Below are 8162 nucleotides of genomic sequence, written 5' to 3'. Positions count from 1 at the left end.
ATATATATATATATATATATATATAAACACACAATTGTAAGGAATAAACGATTTATAATTTTTTTCTGAAATAAATGATTTCTGTAAATCTAAAAGTATTAATGTGAAAGATTCTAATCTTAAAATGTTTTTAAATAAATTCCAGTTGAATTCCAGTTGAATTCCAGTTGATGTCATTCATCATTTTTTATTTCGATTTGTGATTTTTTTTTTAACATATTAGCTGCATTTAAGTTTATAGTGCATGATTTTAATAGCAATATTTGTATGAATGAATTGCAATAAATTTAGAATCTGTTTAGATGAAAAATTTGATGTTTTAAATTTTGAATTTTTCGAAATGTGCGCGCGCGCATGTATGTGCCTTTTCCCTAAACCATTATTAAATTCATTATTAATTTTACACACACACACACGCGCGCGCGCGCGCACATATTCGTAATCTCTCTCTCTCTCTCTCTCTCTCTCTCTCTCTCTCTCTCTCTCTCTCTCTCTCTATCTATCTATCTATCTATCTATCTATCTATCTATGTATCTATCTATCTATCTATCTATCTATTATCTATCTATCTATCTATCTATCTATTATCTATCTATCTATCTATCTATCTATTATCTATCTATCTATCTATCTATCTATCTCCATAAAATTTATTTTTAAGAACTGAATTGCTTACAAACTTTTTTGTAATTCGGAGAGGACAATAGCTCCGGTAAAAGTAATAGCTTTTATAAGTTATTTATAAAAATATCAATACATATAAAAAAATGTACAATTTATGAAAAAATCGAGTCTTTATTCAATTATTATTCAATTTATTATAATTATTCCTTATTCACATAGCAGAATTTCAAACTTTTCAGCACATAGTAAGATGGGAATTTTCTTAAAAACGTATAATTCTTTGGAAACATTGATAAATTTTCTATGAAACTGAAGTAATGAATAAAATTCTATATCATAAATTATGAAGAAAGAGTTTATATATCTACAAACTATTTTTCATATTCCAATTAACTTACCACACATTTCTCCTTTATAATTTTTTTGTCTTGAATATAATTTTTATATATCTGATATTGTTATATGTTCAGAATTTTTTATGTTCTTTTGCCTGTTAGATCTTGTTTCATCCAATACCTGTATAATGATCGACTTATTGATATCATTGGGCATTTTGAATGAAAACTCTGAATACTGAAAGTAATGAGTTGCCAGTAATAATTAAATATTCTTATAAATTAGCAATAAAAATAAATATAAATAAATATAAAAAATGCTAATTGCTTTTCTTTAAAAATGTCATATACTTTTTCTTGAAATACTTTCTCATTGAGATATTCGTCTTCCACAAATTGTGTTCTCTGTCTTTTAACATTAATTTTTTTAATAACTGGCATAATGTCCTTCGGTTTTTTGTGGAATTTAATTTTAACTGCTTTTTTTTCAAAATTTTCGGTACATAGCGATATTGTATAAAACCGCTGTTTGTCTTTTTATTATAAAAAGTGCTCCTAAATAAAATATATACATAAATTTTGATAAAACAATAGTATTAATATATGAATTATAAAAATACATTCATAACCTTCAGGCGAATATGAGGCTGAGTAATTTCGGAAAAGAATTGACTATTTTTCTAGCCAATTCTTTTCAATTGGCTGGATGGATACCTTTCAAAAAAAATTTGATATCAAACATATAGAATAAAATAAAAAGCTTATTTCTTATAAGTTGGAAAAAATTATGATACCTTACATATCATTGTTCAGTTTGACCATTTCAGCACATATTCTAATAAATTTTTGACGGTCGGTATTTGGAACGATACTAGAATCAAGAATACTTAATAATTCTTCTTGTATGTTCTTCAATATCATATGTTTCAATTCAAGCTCGAACGTTCAATTTATTTTCTATGTTGTTAGTCTAAGTATATTTGAAGCAAATATTTTAAACATTCTTATATTATTTACTTATTTTCATGAAATAAATTACGCGTTTAATAATATATTTTTTTAAATATTATAATATAATTAATATATATATGTTAAATATTTATGTTAAATATTTTTGTGGATGTAGCAAAATAGGTATATTTTGTACATTATTTATTCATTTACCACAGAATTTCTGGGTTGCTCATCAACTTGTGACTTCACTACAGGCAATTGGCGCACTGTAGATATATTATTTTTTCGACTCCATCAGTGGATCCATTATTAATAATAATACAGTCCTATAGTTACAACAATATTTATAGAATTTCTTCATGCTAATGGTTGTACATACATTTATTTCTAATGATTAATTTTAAAATATCGATATTTTTGCTGCTTTAAATTCAATAGTCTCTTCCTCAATCCAGTTTTAGAGTTCTTTTAAATCAGTTTCTGTCAGCGAAAGAAATGCTTCGCCATCAATAAATTTATCTGCAATATATACACAATATTTAAAAAGAGATGCAAGATATAAAAATATACAAGTTGCAGCACACCAATAATTATGCCATCTGCTTTTAATGTTATATTACAGAAATGAGGATAAAATGGATAGAAAAATATAAAAATCTGCATAAAAATGCCAAACTTGCTCGTAATATTTCGCTAGTATAAATATCTTTTCTAATAACCTGCAAATAGGCGGTGACAATTCTACATAATAAGATCTCAAGATGTTCCAATATTTTGTGTAGGGAATTTAACAATAATAATAAATGGATAAAAATGAAGGCTATCTTTATTTTGTATTAATATAAATGAACATATCAATTTAAATATATTTATATCAATTTAAATATATTTATATTTAAATTGATTACAAAAGTAATTAATTAATATACATAATATACATAATATTCTCTTTATACTAAAAGCTGTAACATCGTTTATGTCAAAACTGAAATCCGATAGTATACATTTATACATATAATAAATTACAAAAGCGTATGTCATAGGACTATGTACGAAAATTTTGTTTTATAATTTAATCATACAGAAAATGGTTTCAGGTGAAGGAGACGATTAATACTGATTAATCTATATTCTGAATATTGATCTATATAGTAATCATTTAATGATTCTTTCAGCCATTTAATGTGTGCCATTCTTCGCACTATAAATAAACTTGATCATTATTAATTAGCAGTATTTTCTTAATACAATCAAATATAATGTTTCCATCGACAGATTCAGTATCACTATCAATGACAACAAACAATTCAATACGGTATTCAATGCCATGAACTACAATTCTATCAAATTAAAAAATGTAATCATTCTCTAATTCCTTAATTCATAAAGTTTACTTTTTCTTGGAATGGTTACCTATGATATCGCTATACATATTCTAATTTTCTACTATCCGTTGGACTTTCTCCCGTTCCCCAAATTTCGCATTGCGATATTTGGCAGATATTTATCATAATTTTGGGGATATTTTTATAATTGTAACATATACCTCCATGCTTTTTAAATATACAATGTTTTGTTTCGAATCGAAAACAATTCAACGTAAAGAATCTGAATTATGAATACAATCGCTGTAATGGCTTAAATGATGATGTTTATTAATCGGATTGATGTCTTTTCAAAATAAATTTTTATGCTGAATAATTAGTTGTGAAAAATAATAGATAATCGAAGTTTGTGTATATATAATAGATAATCGAAGGTGTAAATACTATTTCCGTTATTCTGTTTAGAAGTAATCCCAAATATTCATCTTCTCTTCTTTATTAGATATTATAAATGAAAAAATCCTCGTTAAATACCATATTTGACTACCTGTCTGAGAAAATGTATGATCCTTTAAGTTCAATATTGATGTCATTGAGAAATTAAGTGATGGTTTATTTTTTTGTTCTGATAAACCATATTTAAATAAATGAATCCTACTATTAAAAGTATTTGGTTTTAAATTATATGCTTATGGATAAGAAAGTGACGCAAAACTAGTTTCAATTCCCATGCAATGCGAAATTTGGGGAACGGGAGAAAGTCCAACGGATAGTAGAAAATTAGAATATGTACAGCGATATCATAGGTAATCATTCCAAGAAAAAGTAAACTTTATAAATTAAGGAATTAGAGAATGATGATTACATTTTTTAATTTGATAGAATTGTAGTTCATTGAATACCGTATTGAAAATATCATGCATTGGATCGAACACAAAATTTTGTGTACAATGAAAATAACGAGAAGCAGGTAGAGGACTATTTTCTTTTATTCCGCTTTTTTTTCTGTACTTGATTATCATACAATTCTTTTGTTCGAGATACAGCAGGTAAGTTTCTATTATTTTTGAAATTATTATGATTTCATGCAAAGTCGACAAAAGTACAGAATAGATGGCCTGAGGAATTCAAATAATTAATAGCCAACTAATCCGTCAGCACATACAGAAGCAAGAGATGCTCTAAGTATCCATTTTGTCCCATTATAAATTGTAGTAACGCCATTGTCACTTTTTGAAATTTTCAAATCTCATAAAAATGATGCTAACACTGTTTCCATTCCATATTTTATCAATATCAGCAGTATGACACAATGTATTGCACCTAAAAATGAATTCAGAATTCATGTTGTGGAATATTTTGTATAATGACTCCAAGCTTATGCGGGTGTACTTTTGAACCAAGAGGATTGTTAATTACTATGTCGTCATAATACAATTGGATTCTAAGTGCATTAGGATTTTTTTGGAAAAATTCGTGTGTTTTGAAAGTGTCACCATCTCTGAACGAAACTAGCAATTATCATCTGAACTTTTTTCTGAAGTAATATACTGACGTATATCATTATAAGACATGATCAAGTTATTTAAAGTTTCGATCATAGGTACATACTGCATTGTCTCGTATACTTGTTTCTATTGCCATTGATAATTACCTGAAACTTGATTGATCTATTCTATATTCTAGAGGTATCTCCAGTGATTCGATATATGCATAGTTATTTTTTAGCATTTGTATTTGATTTTTTAAAGATTACATGTTTTTAAATAAATTGACAAACTGGAATTTATTTAAAAACATTTTAACATCAGAATTTTTCACATCAATTTTTACTTTTAAATTTACAGAAATCATTTATGTCGGAAAAAAAATAATCATAAATCGAAATCATTTATTCGTTATATAGTGAAACGTAACGAATTCATGATGTCGTATGTTCGTCCAATGATTTTTTTTTTATTTTTATATATATATATATGTATATATATATGCTTTCGATGATTCGATGAATAACGATGAACATGATGTATGAAAATTCTATAGACATATATAGTTACATACGAAGATATATTCAAATAAAAAAATATATTCAATAATTTTTTAGATTCTTTCAGTTTTCATTTCTCATTAATATTTAGATATTCATATTCATTTCTATTATATTGAAAAGTTCAATCCTTAACATTGCAATTGAATTTGTTTTTTTCAAATAAAATTCTAATTTTTAAAAATTACGTTAATTTCGTTGTATTTTATGCAATTTATATATAACATTTTTTTGGGCAGTTAATATAATTCGTTTAAATAGTATTAATTATTTGTCGTAGAGCATCGTTATGTAATTGATGCGCGTAAGTAATGATCGAGCACATACATCTATCTGTTAACAATGATAAATCGGCAATGATAGCCGAGATAGTAGAAGTTTTTCTCTTTTAAATTAGTCTCTGACTAATTTTAAAATACAGCCATAATTTATGTGGTTAAATCGAGGATTAGATCCAATCTGGCTTAAAAAATTTATATTTTCTACATAATTATATAGCAAAATTAATATCTACTTCTAGATGATTAATATTGATATATGAATTATTTAATGTATATGAGTTACAAAATCAAGTATAAAATAATTTTTGATATATGATTGCTTGAAATCAGAAATGGTTTATAATATGTATATGCTGTTGATTTAAATCTTTGTCACTCCCAAATTATAATCTTGCGCAGTCCTCATATCTCAGTGATCATGTATGTATTAATAATCCTGTTCGATTAGCTAACACATTAGAACTTTTCACAGATTGCATATCATATTCGCTTAGTTGAAGAAATAAAACAAATGAAATACTGCGTGTATTGCAGAAGAAATTTGTAATTTTTATTAGCAAATAATATAAAAAGATATGCATATGTTAATTTGTAAAAATAAATATTACAAAGAAACTAACAATTTGAAATAATTGCATATTACTATTCGTGAATTATACGACCAATCCACAACTATTTTATAATATTTACATTTTCATAGATTTATGAGTACAATTTTTTTACATTTGTACTAATAAAAATAATGAATTTCTTTTGAAGATTTTAATTCAATGATCCACAAAATAAAAGATCTTTATTCTTAAAATTATATATCCACTCTGATAATCTTTGTTACGGACCAATTGATTTTCTCATATGCTATTTCGCTATTGCTTATCAATAATTTCAATCTGTGCCACCTATATTGAGATCGACTGGTTAGACCGGTCTTATTACGATCTAGCCTTCGTGACACCGAACGTGCCGATTTATCTGTAAGGTGATTATCGCTACCGTGGTGTAAGATCATCGATTGCTCCGATGATCTTAATTTCGCTACTTCTATTTCCTCATCTTGAAAGCAAATACAATCATAGGATTTGTATCCTAATAACCTCAAACTTCGCATGTGCTGGAGGGTACTTCTCTACATAATAATTTTAGATATATCGACATGTAAATGATAGCCGTTGGAATTCCCCTTTCCTTGCGTGGGTGTCTCGATTTACTTGTAGATGATGCTTCCGTAATGAAAATTTTATGCTGCAGTGTAACAGATTTCTAAATCCCGAATTAAAAAATGGTTAAATATATTAATCAATATTTAATAACAAACAGTATTTCGATAAGTAGCAATTTATTATAAGAAACGATGTGAAGCACATTAAACCCAGTTACGGAAATTATATAGTAAAGCGCAATATAAGCATTGATAAAATGAATTTTTTAAAACAAACCCATTACATAATTTTAACTCTTAATGTGATGATTTTTCAGTTGTTTATTATTTACACAATGAGCGATCTTTCGTGTCTCGGATTAATTTACACCACTTTTACAAGTACAAAGATATTATAAGTGATTCTTCCATATACTTTAGGAAGTATTTATAAGGTTGCGTATTTACAAAATTATATATAAATGTTATAATTAATTACAATAATTACTTGATATAATAATCTAATATTTCAAAGAAAAGAAATACGCAGGACATAAATGACTCATTGTGTGTATTAAATGTTAAATGATGTTTTAAACGAAGATAATATTACAGCAAAATACGTAATACATATTTCATTTCAAAGAGGTTACAGAAAAATCAGCATCAAATTCGGCTGAGGAATTCATGGTTAAAAGGGCACCTTATTCTAGAATTCTTCACGCAAATCACCTAATATATAAATATTAATCAAAAAGCATTTAATGCTCCGTGGGGGGGGGGGGAAGGAACAATATCGTTTGCTCGTGACGCAAACTCTTAAATAGACGGCAAGTAACTCTCCAGCGAGATGCAATTCTGTTTCTTGATAGCGCACTTACACGATCGCTCACTCGACGTTTACGTAACACGTTCACAATTTAACTAGCCTAGCGCGAGAAAAATCGTTTTTGCGCGCGCGAGAATCTCTTCTCGCCTTTCCTCTTGTTCTCGGGTGCAAGCGAGCTCGCAGGAGGAAGTCGAACGATTCTGACTCGCAATCGCTCGGGGTTAAGTGTAGTGCCGTCTAGATACGTTTTATGTTACCCCGCCAATTAAGCGTATTTAGCAACCGCGATTGCGGTCGGTGTCGTTATCGTGGTTACAACGCGACTTGTCAATTGACTTCAATTATATGATTATGCAGATAGACGCAGGTGAACTTCTTGTAGCACCTAGCTTGCTAAAACGGTGCATTCATGAAGTATTAGAAATCGATTTTTCTCACTCGTAATTTCATCTCAAGCGACTCAATTATGAATATGTAAATTGACAGTCAGTCATAAATCTTATATGAATATGCAAATTGATGATTAGAGTGCCGCGATGGTGGCTAATATTCTCACAGTGTACGTATACGTTTTTTTTTGCTCGCAAACAATCTTCCCGGGCAAACATTCTCAGAGAATTTCCTCTCT

At 27.7% G+C, this 8162-nt stretch overlaps 2 pseudogenes; both read right to left on the bottom strand.

The window, feature by feature from the left end:
* Window positions 1–825: 825 nt before the first annotated feature.
* LOC108686211 lies at window positions 826–3107 on the bottom strand (annotated as a pseudogene).
* Window positions 3108–3338: 231 nt separating this feature from the next.
* LOC108686139 lies at window positions 3339–3895 on the bottom strand (annotated as a pseudogene).
* Window positions 3896–8162: the final 4267 nt, after the last annotated feature.

Source organism: Atta colombica, unplaced genomic scaffold, assembly GCF_001594045.1.
Source record: "Atta colombica isolate Treedump-2 unplaced genomic scaffold, Acol1.0 scaffold1, whole genome shotgun sequence".
Taxonomy (NCBI): Eukaryota; Metazoa; Arthropoda; class Insecta; order Hymenoptera; family Formicidae; genus Atta; species Atta colombica.
The sequence above is the reverse complement of the archived record's forward strand: the minus strand, read 5'-3'. Positions and strand labels throughout refer to the sequence as shown.